General features: G+C 48.9%; 1 protein-coding gene across 1 annotated transcript in view; it reads right to left on the minus strand.

Moving 5' to 3' along the window:
• LOC122925797 (RAB3A interacting protein) overlaps positions 1–13,097 on the minus strand; it is a 71,907-nt gene extending 58,810 nt beyond the window's left edge. The window contains exon 1 of the mRNA XM_044277152.1: positions 12,969–13,097. The gene's annotated coding sequence lies outside the window, so the exon portion shown is untranslated. The remainder of the gene's footprint in view (positions 1–12,968) is intronic.
• Positions 13,098–15,961: the final 2,864 nt, after the last annotated feature.

The raw sequence follows: 15,961 nt of genomic DNA on the forward strand, positions 1-15,961 counted from the left end.
GCGGGGTAGGCCTGGATAAGTGGGCCACCCAAGAGAGTGGAATGAAAGAAAGAAGGGTCGGGAGGGTGGGGCATGAAGCAGCCGTCCTCCAGGTGAGGACGCGTGGGGAACATATAGTCAGCAGCCCCTCCCACAAATGCAGGCTGTAACCAGCCTTAATACTTGTGGTAGGGGCTGAGGTGTACATTGGCGTGGAGTCGGGAGGGATGCCTATCACCCTCCAAGAACTGTCTGGCTGAACTGTGCCTGGAGCCAGTGCGGGGTAGGCCTGGATAAGTGGGCAAGAAGACTACCCACGCTGTAGGAGGGAAATAGTTAATTGGACCGACCGCCACGGGAGGTAACAAGGGCACGAGTGATTCAGGCCGGAGTTGGGCTGTTAAATGACCTGAGCGAACCGGGAAGGCAGTGGGTAGTTAGTGACGTGACGGTCCAGGTGACGGCGGAAGAGCAAGCTGGGCGATCCAGGATGTGAGAGGCAACATGGGCCTGGGCGACCCAGGATGAGAGAGGCAACATGGGCCTGGGCGACCCAGGAAGACTGAGGTAGAGCGGGCCTGGGTGATCCAGAATGACAGAGACAGAGCGGGCCTGGGTGATCCAGAATGACAGAGACAGAGCGGGCCTGGGTGATCCAGAATGAGAGAGACAGAGCGAGCCTGGGCGATCCAGCATGACCGAGGTGGGGCGAGCCTGGGGGAGCAGAGCGAGCCTGGGCGATCCAGGGAGACTGGAGCCGAGCGAGCCTGGGCGATCCAGGGAGACTGGAGCAGAGCGAGCCTGGGCGATCCAGGACGACAGGAGCAGAGCGAGCCTGGGCGATCCAGGACGACAGGAGCAGAGCGAGCCTGGGCGATCCAGGACGACAGGAGCAGAGCGAGCCTGGGCGATCCAGGACGACAGGAGCAGAGCGAGCCTGGGCGATCCAGGACGACAGGAGCAGAGCGAGCCTGGGCGATCCAGGACGACAGGAGCAGAGCGAGCCTGGGCGATCCAGGACGACAGGAGCAGAGCGAGCCTGGGCGATCCAGGACGACAGGAGCAGAGCGAGCCTGGGCGATCCAGGACGACAGGAGCAGAGCGAGCCTGGGCGATCCAGGACGACAGGAGCAGAGCGAGCCTGGGCGATCCAGGACGACAGGAGCAGAGCGAGCCTGGGCGATCCAGGACGACAGGAGCAGAGCGAGCCTGGGCGATCCAGGACGACAGGAGCAGAGCGAGCCTGGGCGATCCAGGACGACAGGAGCAGAGCGAGCCTGGGCGATCCAGGACGACAGGAGCAGAGCGAGCCTGGGCGATCCAGGACGACAGGAGCAGAGCGAGCCTGGGCGATCCAGGACGACAGGAGCAGAGCGAGCCTGGGCGATCCAGGACGACAGGAGCAGAGCGAGCCTGGGCGATCCAGGACGACAGGAGCAGAGCGAGCCTGGGCGATCCAGGACGACAGGAGCAGAGCGAGCCTGGGCGATCCAGGACGACAGGAGCAGAGCGAGCCTGGGCGATCCAGGACGACAGGAGCAGAGCGAGCCTGGGCGATCCAGGACGACAGGAGCAGAGCGAGCCTGGGCGATCCAGGACGACAGGAGCAGAGCGAGCCTGGGCGATCCAGGACGACAGGAGCAGAGCGAGCCTGGGCGATCCAGGACGACAGGAGCAGAGCGAGCCTGGGCGATCCAGGACGACAGGAGCAGAGCGAGCCTGGGCGATCCAGGACGATAGGAGCAGAGCGAGCCTGGGCGATCCAGGACGACAGGAGCAGAGCGAGCCTGGGCGATCCAGGATGACCGGAGCAGAGAGAGCCTGGGTGATCCAGGACGACAGGGAAGACAGACGAAAGGCGTATACCTGATACCTGAAGAATTCGGGAAGCTGATGAGCCGCTACTTCTGATCGGGAGGGCTGAATAAACGACAGCACCGCAGCCCTGTTTGTTATAGAAAAGATTGCCCAAAATGGTACATTAGGAAACTGGAAAAATGGCACAGTAACGGAAACCCCACGACTAAAACGACATCCATGGAGTTAGCTACCCCGGAGGGGATAACCTGTGTTACATCTGGCAGCAGCAGTGGAAGGTGCAGTTTCTGGTTCCAGTCGAGGAGGCAGAGAGCGATTGTGCAGCGATTAAAGGGCAGTTGTGGGAATAGGGGTCCACTGGAGGTTCGAACTTACTTAACCTGGGCCAGCGGTAGCCTAGACGATGGGAACCAGAATCGCAGTTCCAGAGCCCTGCAGCAGCGTCCGCAAGGCAGCACCTTAATGATCACACCGGCGTCTGGTCTCTCCACTGCGTTCCTGAAGCTTCTTTTCTCCTTTTTTTTTTTTTTTTTTTTTATCGAAATGGAGAAACAGGCCGGCCAGCCCCGTGCCTGCTAACCACGGCTTCTCGGCTGGAATGTACTGCAAAATAAATGAAAAAATAGACACAATACATGCAGTTATACCTGATTACAGTTGTAGATACCCCCAGGTCCGGTGTACTAAAGAAGAACTTGTACCAGTTGGCTTTGATATTATCATTATTCTTAAACATCGCTTTAGGAGAGCAGGGAAGAGAAAGAGGATGCGGGACCGGAGGACCGGGCGGGGAGCAAGGAAGGATGGCAGAGGCAGTGTGGGCCCGGGCGATCCAGGATGACAGAGGCAGGAACGAGCCTGGGCGATCCAGGATGACAGAGGCAGGAACGAGCCTGGGCGATCCAGGATGACAGAGGCAGGAACGAGCCTGGGCGATCCAGGATGACAGAGGCAGGAACGAGCCTGGGCGATCCAGGATGACAGAGGCAGGAACGAGCCTGGGCGATCCAGGATGACAGAGGCAGGAACGAGCCTGGGCGATCCAGGATGACAGAGGCAGGAACGAGCCTGGGCGATCCAGGATGACAGAGGCAGGAACGAGCCTGGGCGATCCAGGATGACAGAGGCAGGAACGAGCCTGGGCGATCCAGGATGACAGAGGCAGGAACGAGCCTGGGCGATCCAGGATGACAGAGGCAGAACGAGCCTGGGCGATCCAGGATGACAGAGGCAGAACGAGCCTGGGCGATCCAGGATGACCGAGGCGAAACGAGCCTGGGCGATCCAGGAAGACTACGGATGATGTGTGCGAGCGAGATAAGAAGCAAGGAAAACAGACCCAAGTATAGACAACAAGCAATAATCAGCACCTAGGTGTAACACGGCGGTGCCACACGCATGTGCCCAGGAGGGCCGCACGGGACAGCCGTGCCAAACCTGAGCATGCGAGGACGGCACTGCAATGGTGCCCGACGCATGCGCCCAGGGGGGCGGCAGACACGGCCGCCAGACACGGCACTAGATACGCACGGAACTCGCACGCTGCCCTAGCTGTGATCACTAGAGAGGATACGTGGCATTGCAGGCTCCGCTATGTGGTGCTGGATTTTCCGAGGTGGAGGACGCTGGCATTGTCTATAATGGACCGGCAATCGGCTGCTAGAATTAACAACTCATGCTTAAAAAATAACAAATATTCTATAGTCCGCTCCAGGGTTTTAAATAATGACACCGGTTCGATGTAGTCCGGTTCAGGCTTTAGAGATTATGTTACCTCTATATAAGTCACAACTTAGTCCCTCGTTTTTATGACATTTTTACCACTGAAGAAAAACCTACAGGGTTTCGAAACGCGTTTGAAGAATAGAAAACGCAGCAATATATGCAGAGTGCAAGGACTTGTATTAAGAAGCGATCCACGCAGTTACGGAGCATGTGCCAGGTAATAGGAGCTGGCACCAGCGCGCGCACAGAGCGTGAAAACAAGCGGTCAGAAAAATAGATTGATTCAAATAATCAAAATCACATATGTATTAATCACTACTAAAACATATCTACCAACATATCGGGATTCTGGTAAGCAGACAACATTGATATCTACCAGATTACAACGCATGACTATTATGGAACTGAGCTACGAGGTAGCAATTACAAGATTACATGATAACAACTGCCAGTTCACACTGAGAGCCCGGGCCCGGCTGGATTCCGGCGTGCGCTCCAAGCTGGAACGCACGCCGATCACGTGACCGGAAGCCCAGGCCCGGCCGAGAAGCTCCGGCGCGCGCCCCCCGCCGGAACGCACGCCGGCCTGGGACGGCGCCCAAGCCGGAGGATGGGAGAGACCCAGAGGAGGGGGTAGCCCGCAGGCCGGACCCTACCCGTCCCGCCGACGCGTGGGGGAGACGAAGCGCTCGGGTCCAGAGTGCAAGGAGCACGTGACCGCCGCTCGGAGGAGCCCCGGAAGTGACGCGCTGCGACCGGAAGTGACGGGACGGATCGAGGAAGCTGCATGAAGCAGCCGTCCTCCAGGTGAGGACGCGTGGGGAACATATAGTCAGCAGCCCCTCCCACAAATGCAGGCTGTAACCAGCCTTAATACACAGCACAAGCATGGCCACTTCTCCATTGATGGTTGGTTCCAGACCAGGGCAGTTCACTAGCTCTCAGCTGCAGTATCCCACTAATCAGTGGTTTATGGTATGTCATAGGGCTGCAGTAAACGATTATTTGAGAAATCAAGTATTCTACCAATTAATCGAGTACTCTAATAAGGTAAAAATGAATTAATAGACTTTTCCTTTATAAAAACTCATCAGACCCCCTGCCATCAGTCCCCAACACACTTTGTTCCCCCCTGTGGGATCAGCCCAAGTGCATCAGTTCCCCCCCCCCCCCCCCCATTGCCATCAGCTCTCACCATCGTAAAAGATCATGTGATGGATCATGTGATGACTGTGATGTCACCAAAGGTCCTTGTTGCTACAGAGAGCTAAGATGAAGACAGAAGGAGATGCCGGCTACGCGAGCAAGTGGACTAAGTGCCATCAGCTCTCCTCCACCCCAGTGCCATCAGCTCTCCCCCACCCCAGTGCCATCAGCTCTCCCCCACCCCAGTGCCATCAGGGCCACTATCCCCCAGTGCCATCAGCTCTCCCTCACCCCAGTGCCTTGAACTTTCCCCACCCAGTGCCATCTGCTCTCCTCCATCCCAGTGCCATCAGCTCCTCTCTCAATGCTATCAGTTCCCCCCACTGCCCCTCCTAGCCATTAGTGTCCAGCTGCAGCGCCAGTGAACTAAAATGTCCTGACGATGTGTGTACGTCAGGATCCAGTGCAGCGTTGTGCGAGCAGGCGGGTGACCATAGCAAGCTCTTCACTTACACTCTGTGCTCACATGGCACAAACGAATCATCGATTCGAGGATTTTTTTGTGTCGAGTTAATTGATTAATTTGAGTAATCGTTTCAGCCCTATTATGTCATAAAAGCATTTCTTTGAACAAATGAGCTTAACCCAACCACATAAAAGTTACTAGCCAAGTTACGTTTCTTGAAATAACATTAAAATAACTGCCGAGCTTTCAACAGAAGCACCAACAAATGTCCTCACAGTAACCACTAGATCATCACAGTCAAAGGAACATGCCAATGTTTTATAAGGACCTACAAATAAAAGAATATCCTAATAAATCAAAAGACTATGGTTTAGGTACACTAGTTGCATCAAGACTTAGACAAAAGTGGCATCACATCTCCCGAAATATTTTTCCACTAAAAACAGCAGTGCATTAGGCCGATGGTCAAAGATCTTGAGCGTGTTCCTGGCAGACATTCCCATTTCTATGCCAAGATTCACTACACAGCGCGCATTATGCCAAGCAGATTAAAGGAAAGATTATGCATTCTAAAAGCTTTTAAGAGACTGCAGGACAGGGTATATTGAATGCCAGGAGATACTTACTTTATGTAATATGAAAATGCATTAGGAAAGAGAGAACATCTCCACCAAATATCATAAATGGCTGAGCCTGCAAGGGCTCTCAAGCCGTACATGACATGTCAATAGGACACATTATAAAGGACTGAATAACGGGGGTCCTACCACTAGGGAACCTGTTAAATCCAGAAACTGACAGGTTTTGTCCCCCAGTTGCCTGTATAGAGCGTGCTGTGCATGTGCACTTGTACCAACTACTTACTATTCAGTGATTCTAGCACTAAACAGACTGCTATTTATTTTACGGTAAATGGGGTTACCCACGGCCACAAATTAAAAAAATATCTGGCGTATTGCTCACCCTTATTTTTACCAAAACAGTGTTCTGCATGGTAATTTCCACCTATACTGAACCCACTGCAGCTCCTGTCTGTTCACTTTCTGTGGGCGGGTGTCAGCTTGTCACGTGGCATGTCCCAGGAGTGCACTGCAGTCACCTCGTTAACCCATTCCTCCCTTACACACACACCCAACAATTCCACTGTTCAGTCCACCACTGAATGCAGGAGAACTGCAGGGGGCACTACTACAGAAATAAATGATGACATAATATAACAATTTAATATAATTTATATTGCCATAATAAATTATGTAATATACCCTATACATTGCATAGTAAGGCCTCTTGCACACAAACGTGTTTTCTTTCCGTGTCTGTTCAGTTTTTTTTGTGGATGCAGAACTATTCACTTCAATGGGTCCGCAAAAAAACTTAAGTTACTCCATGTGCATTCCGTTTCCGTATGTCAGTTCCACAAAAAAATAGAACATGTCCCATTATTGTCCGCATTATGGACAAGGATAGGACTGTTCTATTAGGGGCCCAGATGTTCTGTTCCGCAAAATACAAATACAGTATTTTTTGCCGATCCGTTTTTTGTGGACCGCAAAATACATATGGTTGTGTGCAAGAGGCCTAATATTGTGGAATACCCCTTTTTTTCTATCCACTTGACCCATTCACCTTACCTAAAATGCTCCTTCTGTCTGTCAGTAAATCCACTAGCGGTATGTTGTACAAAGGATACCTAACCAAGGGGCTTCAACAACGCCTTCCTAATACGGCATTATAACACAATAAACGACGGTATTTGCATACTGTATATGATTACTCAAGGTATCCCTTCAGTGATACGGCCATGTTCCTAAAAATGTCCTAATATATTTAATAGATTTGTGCTGCCTCTCTCCGGTAATCATTCTGCAGAGACTGCTGAGTGTCTTATGATGCAGTAGAGAAGTCTGGCTCGGTCTTCAAATGCAAGAAATAGGAATAATGGGGCCAGACACCCGAACTGTGTGCACCTAGGAGCCTGGGCGCACCTAAGTGTGGGTGCCCTGCAGCCTATAACATGATTTCTACTGAGAATAAAGCTGGCCATACACATTAAGGGTCCATTCACACGTCCGTTGTTTCTTTCCTGATCTGTTCCGTTTTTTGCGGAACAGATCTGGACCAGTTGCGTACCCATTCATTTTGAATGGGTCCTGAAAAAAAAAAAAAAAAAAAAAAAAATCGGACATTGTGCTGTCCGATTTTTTTCAGGACCCATTGAAAATGAATGGGTACGCAACTGGTCCAGATCTGTTCCGCAAAAAACGGAACAGATCAGGAAAGAAACAACGGACGTGTGAATGGACCCTAAATGTTAGCTGAACCCACTGTCCGTATGACCTTCTAATGTGTATTGGGTCCTTCTAGCTCTTCCCTGATGGCAGATGTCAGGAGCGATAAGGATCAGGCGGTAGAATTTCAACTTTCAGACCCTTTTGTTCTCAGGGAGACTCTATCCATTCACATACATGCTCAGTCAAGCTGAGTGTACATGTGTATAAAGGAGCTGGGAGAAACAGCTAATGAGCGCTTGACCAACAGATGAGCATACAACTCACTCACAACACCTTATGCGGAAGTCTGCCCTTCATACTGGGGTTAATACAGAGTTGGTCTGTTCCCAAGAAACAAAGACAAAAAAGTTTCCAAAAGAGCTGTGAAAAATGTAATCTGGAATCTGGTTGGTTGCTATAGGCACCTAAGCCAGTTTTCCTTTACACCAGTTTTGATAAATCTCCCTCTTTGTCTATAATACGCCACAATTTATGGTCTATGTTAGACATCAACAGTTAAAAAAAAAAGCAGATGCAAAGTGTGATGAATACCAGACCTCATGCCCGCTTGACGTCGCTTACATCGAGCTCACGAGAAGCGGTATGGTCACGGGTTACCAAAAACGTGACGTTACGCCCTCCAGAGGAGTAGGTAAGGTCAGGTTAGTACAGTTTACACACACAGCTCCTGTCCACGCGGGCACAGAGAGGCAACAAGCTGTGAGGGCCTTTTCACTGCCGCAGTAAAAACAGCGCTGTCTCAGCCCGGGAATTCTGCCACCAGCTTCTCGTTTGATATAAGCCCGGTCCGCTAACGGGATTATATAGGGTGAGAAACCAACCCGCGGTAGCTTATAACTAGGCCAAAACACGGACGTGGGGATTCGTGTTTGAGATACAAGATAGCACAAGATTAAATTCACCGTAACGGCACACTAGATGACACAATATACACAGAGAATATATACAGTGGTCTGAGGTTACAGATACAGGTTATATGGGTACAACAGGGTTAAGCAGAGCAAAAGTCAGTTAACAGGTAAGATGACAGTTCCTTTCAGTTGTGGTGTTTTCTTTGCTGTAGTCACATGAAGGGCAGTGATCTCAGCTAGTTCCTGGGTCCCCCTTAACACATTACACGATGTGACCCTTCTTCAGAGAAAGACACGCCCACTTGCTGGCACAAGCCTTTTAACCTGTAGCCGGCCCCTCCCGACCTTTGGGAGGGGTCCACCCCCCTTCTGCTGGACTGGCTGCAAATGACCCACAAAACCCTTTAGGGTTTAAAGCTCCAGTCCAGAAGGTCACAGGGAGATGGTTCTGGGACCAATGGATCCACCTGGGTTCCGGCTACAACTAGAGTCCAAACATGGTGCCTCTAATTGGTTTCTGTGGGGACATATGGATATCTCCCTTCCCTGGCATGCCACCATCAAACAAAGCCTATGGGTATGTTCACCGTGGCCACCGGGACACATATGTATCTGGTTTGCGCCTGCGATGGCCGGGCGATTCATAATTCCTGTAGGTGCCAACATATCTGGGAGGTATCATAGATCTTGGGCAAGAGCTGAGAACCCCTGCTGGGGGTTTTCCTGCAGATTTGGTTGCCTCCAAACTGTCTGGTCCTTGAAACCTGGGGCTTTCTCCCTTCCTAGATGACAATCAAATGGCTGGGGGGTGAGAACATATTTTGCATGTACACCGACTGTGTACAAGCCAAAAGGTGAATAGACTGACAATCAGGGCTGCCAGTAAATAATAATCCGTATTCCTCACACAAAGTATAAATAATTACTATTTTTTACTATAGCTCTTAACAAAGCACAGTTTTATCATGGCAATATAATATACTCCCGGTTAAGGGCTCATGAACATGGTTGTATTTTTACTCAGATTGATATCTGTTTTTAAAATGGATTGCACATTGAACCACATAATTCAATGGGCCCATCCATACATCAGTTTTTTTCACTGATCCATGTGCCTGATCTGCAAAGCTCACGTAAGAAGCAAAAAATACAAAAAAAGCCAACAGAAAAATGCAGTGTGGAGGCCCAAACAGCTACACCTCAAAACCCCTCTAATAAGTATCATTTACTCCATCCAGCAAACCTTCCATTTCCAAACCCTATGATGACTCCGTATTCTATTTGTAGCAACCGGTACTGTGCTAAATTACAGTCTGCTGTAATTTTAGCTAGTCTTGAGTCATGAAGGGAGGCAATTTGCGGTTCCCAATGCACGGGCAACATCCGTGCGGATTTTGCAGATGGATGCAGATCCATTCTACTTGAATGGGTTCGTGGTCAGTTCGCACCGCAAAAAAGTAGTGCATGCACTACTTTTTTGCGGTGCAGAGGCATGGACAGAAACCCCATGGAAGCACTCCGTGGTGCTTCTATGGGGTTCCGTGCCGCCGTTCCGCACCAACCTTCCAGATTGCAGACCCATTCAAGTGAATAGGTCCATATCCATGATGCCGATGCACGAGACAGTTATTTCCATCAGTTATTGAGAGCCAAAACCAGTAGTGAAGCCTTCTCAGAGATATAATGTAAAGATTTGCACCTTTTCTGTGTGTTTGACCCACTATGGGTTTTGGCTCACAAAAACTGAGAGAAATAACTGATCAAAGCCTTAGGGCTAATGCACACAACCGTATGCCCTCCGAGACATGCGGTCCGTGAGCGCACCGCATCATAGGTTACTATAAAACTGAGCGCATCGAGCCGCCTGCAGGGCTATTGTCCTGCACTCATAAGATCATATGTATGCCGCTCCAGGACATATGGCCCGCTCATGGACCGTATGTCTCGGAGGGCATATTGTCGTGTGCATGACCCCTTAGGGCTCTTCACACAACTATATCTGTTTTTGCAGACCACAAATTGTGGATCCGCAAAACACAGATACTGGCCAGCTGCCTTCCACATTTTGCAGAACGGAACATCCTTCGCCATGATAGAAATGCCTATTCTAGTCCACAGATACAGGCAAGAATAGGACTCGCCCTATTTTTTTTTTGCGGGGCCGCAGAATGGACATACTGATGTGGACAGCACATGGTGTGCTGTCTGCATCTTTTGCGGTCCCATTGAAATGAACGGGTGCGCAACCGATCAGCAAAACTGCAGAATGGATGCGGACAGAAATATATGGTTATGTGAATAGGCCCTTAGTTGTAGGTAGGACTCCTTTTCCCCCCTTCATGAACTCAGCCTAAGGGTTCATGCAGACAGCCATCCCCGGGAAAACAGCGCGTGCGCAATATATGGACCCCAGCCATTAGTGCACTGCATAATGGATGCAGACCCTTTCACTTGAATGCTGTTATTGTAGGCAATAACATCTAACAGGCTCAATGTGGAGAGAACCAGAGCAGCAAGTGATCTGCTAATTTCAGCTGAAAATTGGGTTACGCGCTAATGGATCATGACTCATAATCATTCAAAGTTGATAGCACACCTTTAGGGCTCATGCACACAAACGTTTTTTTGCGTTCCGTATACGGGCCGTATTTTGATTCCGTATACGAAACCATTCATTTCAATGGGTCCACAAAAGATGCTCCGTTCCGTGACCCCGCAAAAATTATGAGGCATGTCCTATTCTTGTCCGTTTTGCGGACAAGAATAGGCATTTCTATAATGGGCCTCCTGTTCCGTAAATTGCGGAAGGCACAAGGGCGGACTGCAAAAACGGCACGGTCTGTACATGAGCCCTTAGTCACAGCTGCAGAACAAGAGAGATCTTGTGGGTTCAGCGTATGCCACGGAGGGGGCTGTGGGAATGCAACATCAGTGCCACTGAGGATGCAAAGATGGACTCTCAAGTTTGTTCTCTGCGTAAAATGCTCCAAAAAAGGGAGCTATTTTGGTTTTTGTACAATTTTTTTAAGTCCGCAGATCTGCAAAACATGGAAACCGCATTTTGCGGAATGGAACAGCCAGAACTATGATGTAAATGATTATTCTTGCCCACAAATGCAGATAAGAATACATGTTCTATCTTTTTTGCAGGGCCACGGAACAGAAGTACGGATGCAGAGAGCACAGTGTGCTGTCCACGTCTTTTGCAGCCCCATTGAAATAAACGGGTCCGCATCTGTTCCACATCCTGGTGATAGGTCCTTTTTAAACAGCGTCTCCTGTTTGCTATGGAATAGTGAACTTTGCTAGTCTCCATTATTAATTGAGATCCACAGTCAGGCAATCTTGGGCATCAGTTTACAGGACCAGAGAGTAGTGTTGAGCGAACTTGTGTTTTAAGTTCGGCGTCTAAAGTTCGGGTTATCGAAGTATCCCGCTATGGATTCCGCTACCACAGACAATAACAAAATTTAGAATCCATAACGGAATACTTCGATAACCCGAACTTTATACGCCCAACTTAAAACACAAGTTCGCTCAACACTACCAGAGAGGCTTCTGCAGTAAATGTTTTATACTTTACATGTATGCATAGGGCTAGGCGATATGGCCTAAAATCTATGTCGCAATATAATTTGAACTATGTGCGATAAGTATACTTACAATCATCCATGTCCCCCCAGCCAGCGCCATCAGCCCCATGCCATAGCCATCCTGACGATGTGTGCACGCAAGGCCCTGGCCAATGCAGTGCGGTGCCGAGTCAGGAGGCCACGGAGCGGTGAGTGAGAAGCTTCTTCAATTCACTAGCGCTCCGCGGTCATTTATCGCGATAGGGCGATATAGACAGAATCTATATAGTTGCCAAACTTTATATCGTATATTGTTTATATCGCCCACTCCTACTGGGCCCCATAGCAAATTTTTTGAAGGATGGGTGGCTGAAGAGACCTGGCGGTCACCGCAACGTCACGTTAATGGGTCACATGGCCTAGGCACAGCTCAGTCCCATGCAAGTGAATGGAACGGAGCTGCAATCCAAGCAAAGCCTCTATACAAAGTACTGCACCATGACTGATGAGCGGCGATCTTTAAACAGCTAATTGGCGAGCATGCCCAAAGTCACACCCCCACCAATCTGACACTGATGACATATCCTGATCATAGGGCATCAATATCTAAATGTCAGAAATGATTCTCCAATAACTGGATGATAATGAATGTGCATTAGTGACCCAGCTCAATAGAAGCCATGCTAGTAGTGTGAACAGGGCCTGATAATACTTAGGTAACTCCTATTTAGATAGCACCAACATATTCTGCAGCGCTGTACAGGCACCACCTGTAAGATGCCCTCCTAGGGCTCCAGACACACTCAGTGATGCCCCCAAAGGCTTGAGGCTGTCATCTCTAAGGAAGGGGACTACTAGCCACAGGCGATGGAGGCCTCTCTGACAAAAAGGAACGTCTGATGACGTCATCAGCAAGCTCTTCTTTACGGGACTCTGGGCAGAGGGCACCAGACGCCCTCTATGTAACCCCTCTCTGGGTTGGCCGCTGCCATGTAAACAGGGAAGCTCCTGCCCTCTCCAACAGCTCACACAATGACAGGCGCACATTCTTATAGGAAGCGTCACACTGACAAGAACACCATGTGCCACCCCCAAACCTACGGTGGAGCCCCGCACTCACCACAAGTAAAGGCAATCCGTGCCCGCGCTGCGCGTCACCAACAAAGACGGGCAGGTGCACAATGAGAACACAGGGACACAGCCACACCGACTGGAACCGCCCACGTGACGTCATCCCCTGTCAGGCGACCTATCAGAACGGGAAAGCTAGCTGCACCTGCGTCCGTACCCGGGAACGCTACCAATCAGCGCGCTGGGGATTGTGTGGGTGTGACGTCAGAGCGTGCAGAGGCTAGGCGGTCTAGTCACTGTGCTTGGTGCACTTCCCGTAGATCCCGTGTGGTAAACATGTACTTTGGTGGAAGCCGTGTTACCTCAGCCATGTGGTGGTGCTTATGACTAAGTGTCCATCAAGGCTGTGGTAGCAGTGTGGGCTCTGTGTAGTCCTACAACTAAACCACTTCCAGAGGTCTTCCTGACCGAAAAATATCTTTAAAAACTGCTAAAAAAAATACTGTACAGAAATAAAAGGAAACTATTAAAACTATAGTCTCCTCATGGACCTGCGCTACTGCCATTCCACCACTGCCCAGGTAATGGCTGGAGTGGACACCTGCCACCCACATGTCAGGGGGGCCCGTTCTAAAGATAACCTCCGGCACTCCAGCTGTGGTGAAACTACGACTCCCAGCATGATCAATTCATTTCTATGAAGTTCTGAGAACAGCCAAGCAAGTGTACATCTTGGGAGTTGTAGTTTTACCACAGCTGGAGTGCCGATGGTTATCCATCACAGGGATAGGCCATAGATGCCTCTGGGACCACTCATATCAATATGCCATAAATGTCCCAGATAGGATTTCCCCTTTAACCACTTCAGCCCCGCTAGCTGAAACCCCCTTCATGACCAGAGCACTTTTTACACTTCGGCACTACACTACTTTCACCGTTTATTGCTCGGTCATGCAACTTACCACCCAAATGAATTTTACCTCCTTTTCTTCTCACTAATGCAGCTTTCATTGGGTGGTATTTTATTGCTGCTGACATTTTTACTTTTTTTGTTATTAATCAAAATGTAACGATTTTTTTGCAAAAAAATGACATTTTTCACTTTCAGCTGTAAAATTTTGCAAAAAAAACGACATCCATATATAAATTTTTCGCTAAATTTATTGTTCTACATGTCTTTGATAAAAAAAAAATGTTTGGGCAAAAAAAAAATGGTTTGGGTAAGGCCTCATGCACACGACCGTTTTTTTTTAAGGTCCGCAAAAACGGGGTCCGTAGGTCCGTGATCCGTGACCGTTTTTTCGTCCGTGGGTCTTCCTTGTTTTTTGGAGGATCCACGGACATGAAAAATGAAAAAAAAATCTAAGTCAAGTTTGCCATTGAATTGATAGGAAAAAACGGACACGGATCACGGATCACGGACACGGATGACAATCTTGTGTGCATCCGTGATTTTTCACGGACCCATTGACTTGAATGGGTCCGTGAACCCTTGGCCGTGAAAAAAATAGGACAGGTCATATTTTTTTCACGGCCAGGAAACACGGATCACGGATGCGGCTGCCAAACGGTGCATTTTCCGATTTTTTCACGGACCCATTGAAAGTCAATGGGTCCGTGAAAAAAAACGGAAAACGGCACAACGGCCACGGATGCACACAACGGTCGTGTGCATGAGGCCTAAAAGTTATAGCATTTACAAACTATGGTACAAAAATGTGAATTTCCGCTTTTTGAAGCAGCTCTGACTTTCTGAGCACCTGTCATGATTCCTGAGGTTCTACAATGCCCAGACAGTAGAAAACCCCCACAAATGACCCCATTTCGGAAAGTAGACACCCTAAGGTATTCGCTGATGGGCATAGTGAGTTCATAGAACTTTTTATTTTTTGTCACAAGTTAGCGGAAAATGATGATTTTATTTATTTATTTTTTTCTTACAAAGTCTCATATTCCACTAACTTGCGACAAAAAATAAAAAATTCTAGGAACTCGCCATGCCCCTCACGGAATACCTTGGGGTGTCTTCTTTCCAAAATGGGGTCACTTGTGGCGTAGTTATACTGCCCTGGCAATTTAGGGGCCCAAATGTGTGAGAAGAACTTTGCAATCAAAATGTGTAAAAAATGACCGGTGAAATCCAAAAGGTGCACTTTGGAATATGTGCCCCTTTGCCCACCTTGGCAGCAAAAAAGTGTGACACATCTGTTATCGCCGTACTCAGGAGAAGTTGGGCAATGTGTTTTGGGGTGTCATTTTACATATACCCATGCTGGGTAAGAAAAATATCTTGGTCAAATGCCAACTTTGTATAAAAAAATGGGAAAAGTTGTCTTTTGCCAAGATATTTCTCTCATCCAGCATGGGTATATGTAAAATGACCCCCCAAAACACATTCCCCAACTTCTCCTGAGTACGGCGATACCAGATGTGTCACACTTTTTTGCTGCCAAGGTGGGCAAAGGGGCACATATTCCAAAGTGCACCTTTCAGATTTTGCAGGCCATTTTTTACACATTTTGATTGCAAGGTACTTCTCACACATTTGGGCCCCTAAATTGCCAGGGCAGTATAACTACGCCACAAGTGACCCCATTTTGGAAAGAAGACACCCCAAGGTATTCCGTGAGGGGCATGGCGAGTTCCTAGAATTTTTTATTTTTTGTCACAAGTTAGCGGAAAATGATGATTTTTTTTCTTTCTCTTTTTTCCTTACAAAGTCTCATATTCCACTAACTTGCGACAAAAAATAAAAAATTCTAGGAACTCGCCATGCCCCTCACGGAATACCTTGGGGTGTCTTCTTTCCAAAATGGGGTCACTTGTGGCGTAGTTATACTGCCCTGGCAATTTAGGGGCCCAAATGTGTGAGAAGTACTTTGCAATCAAAATCTGTAAAAAATGACCGGTGAAATCCGAAAGGTGCACTTTGGAATATGTGCCCCTTTGCCCACCTTGGCATCAAAAAAGTGTCACACATCTGGTATCGCCGTACTCAGGAGAAGTTGGGGAATGTGTTTTGGGGTGTCATTTTACATATAC

Source organism: Bufo gargarizans, chromosome 2 (assembly GCF_014858855.1).
Source record: "Bufo gargarizans isolate SCDJY-AF-19 chromosome 2, ASM1485885v1, whole genome shotgun sequence".
In the NCBI taxonomy this organism is placed as follows: domain Eukaryota; kingdom Metazoa; phylum Chordata; class Amphibia; order Anura; family Bufonidae; genus Bufo; species Bufo gargarizans.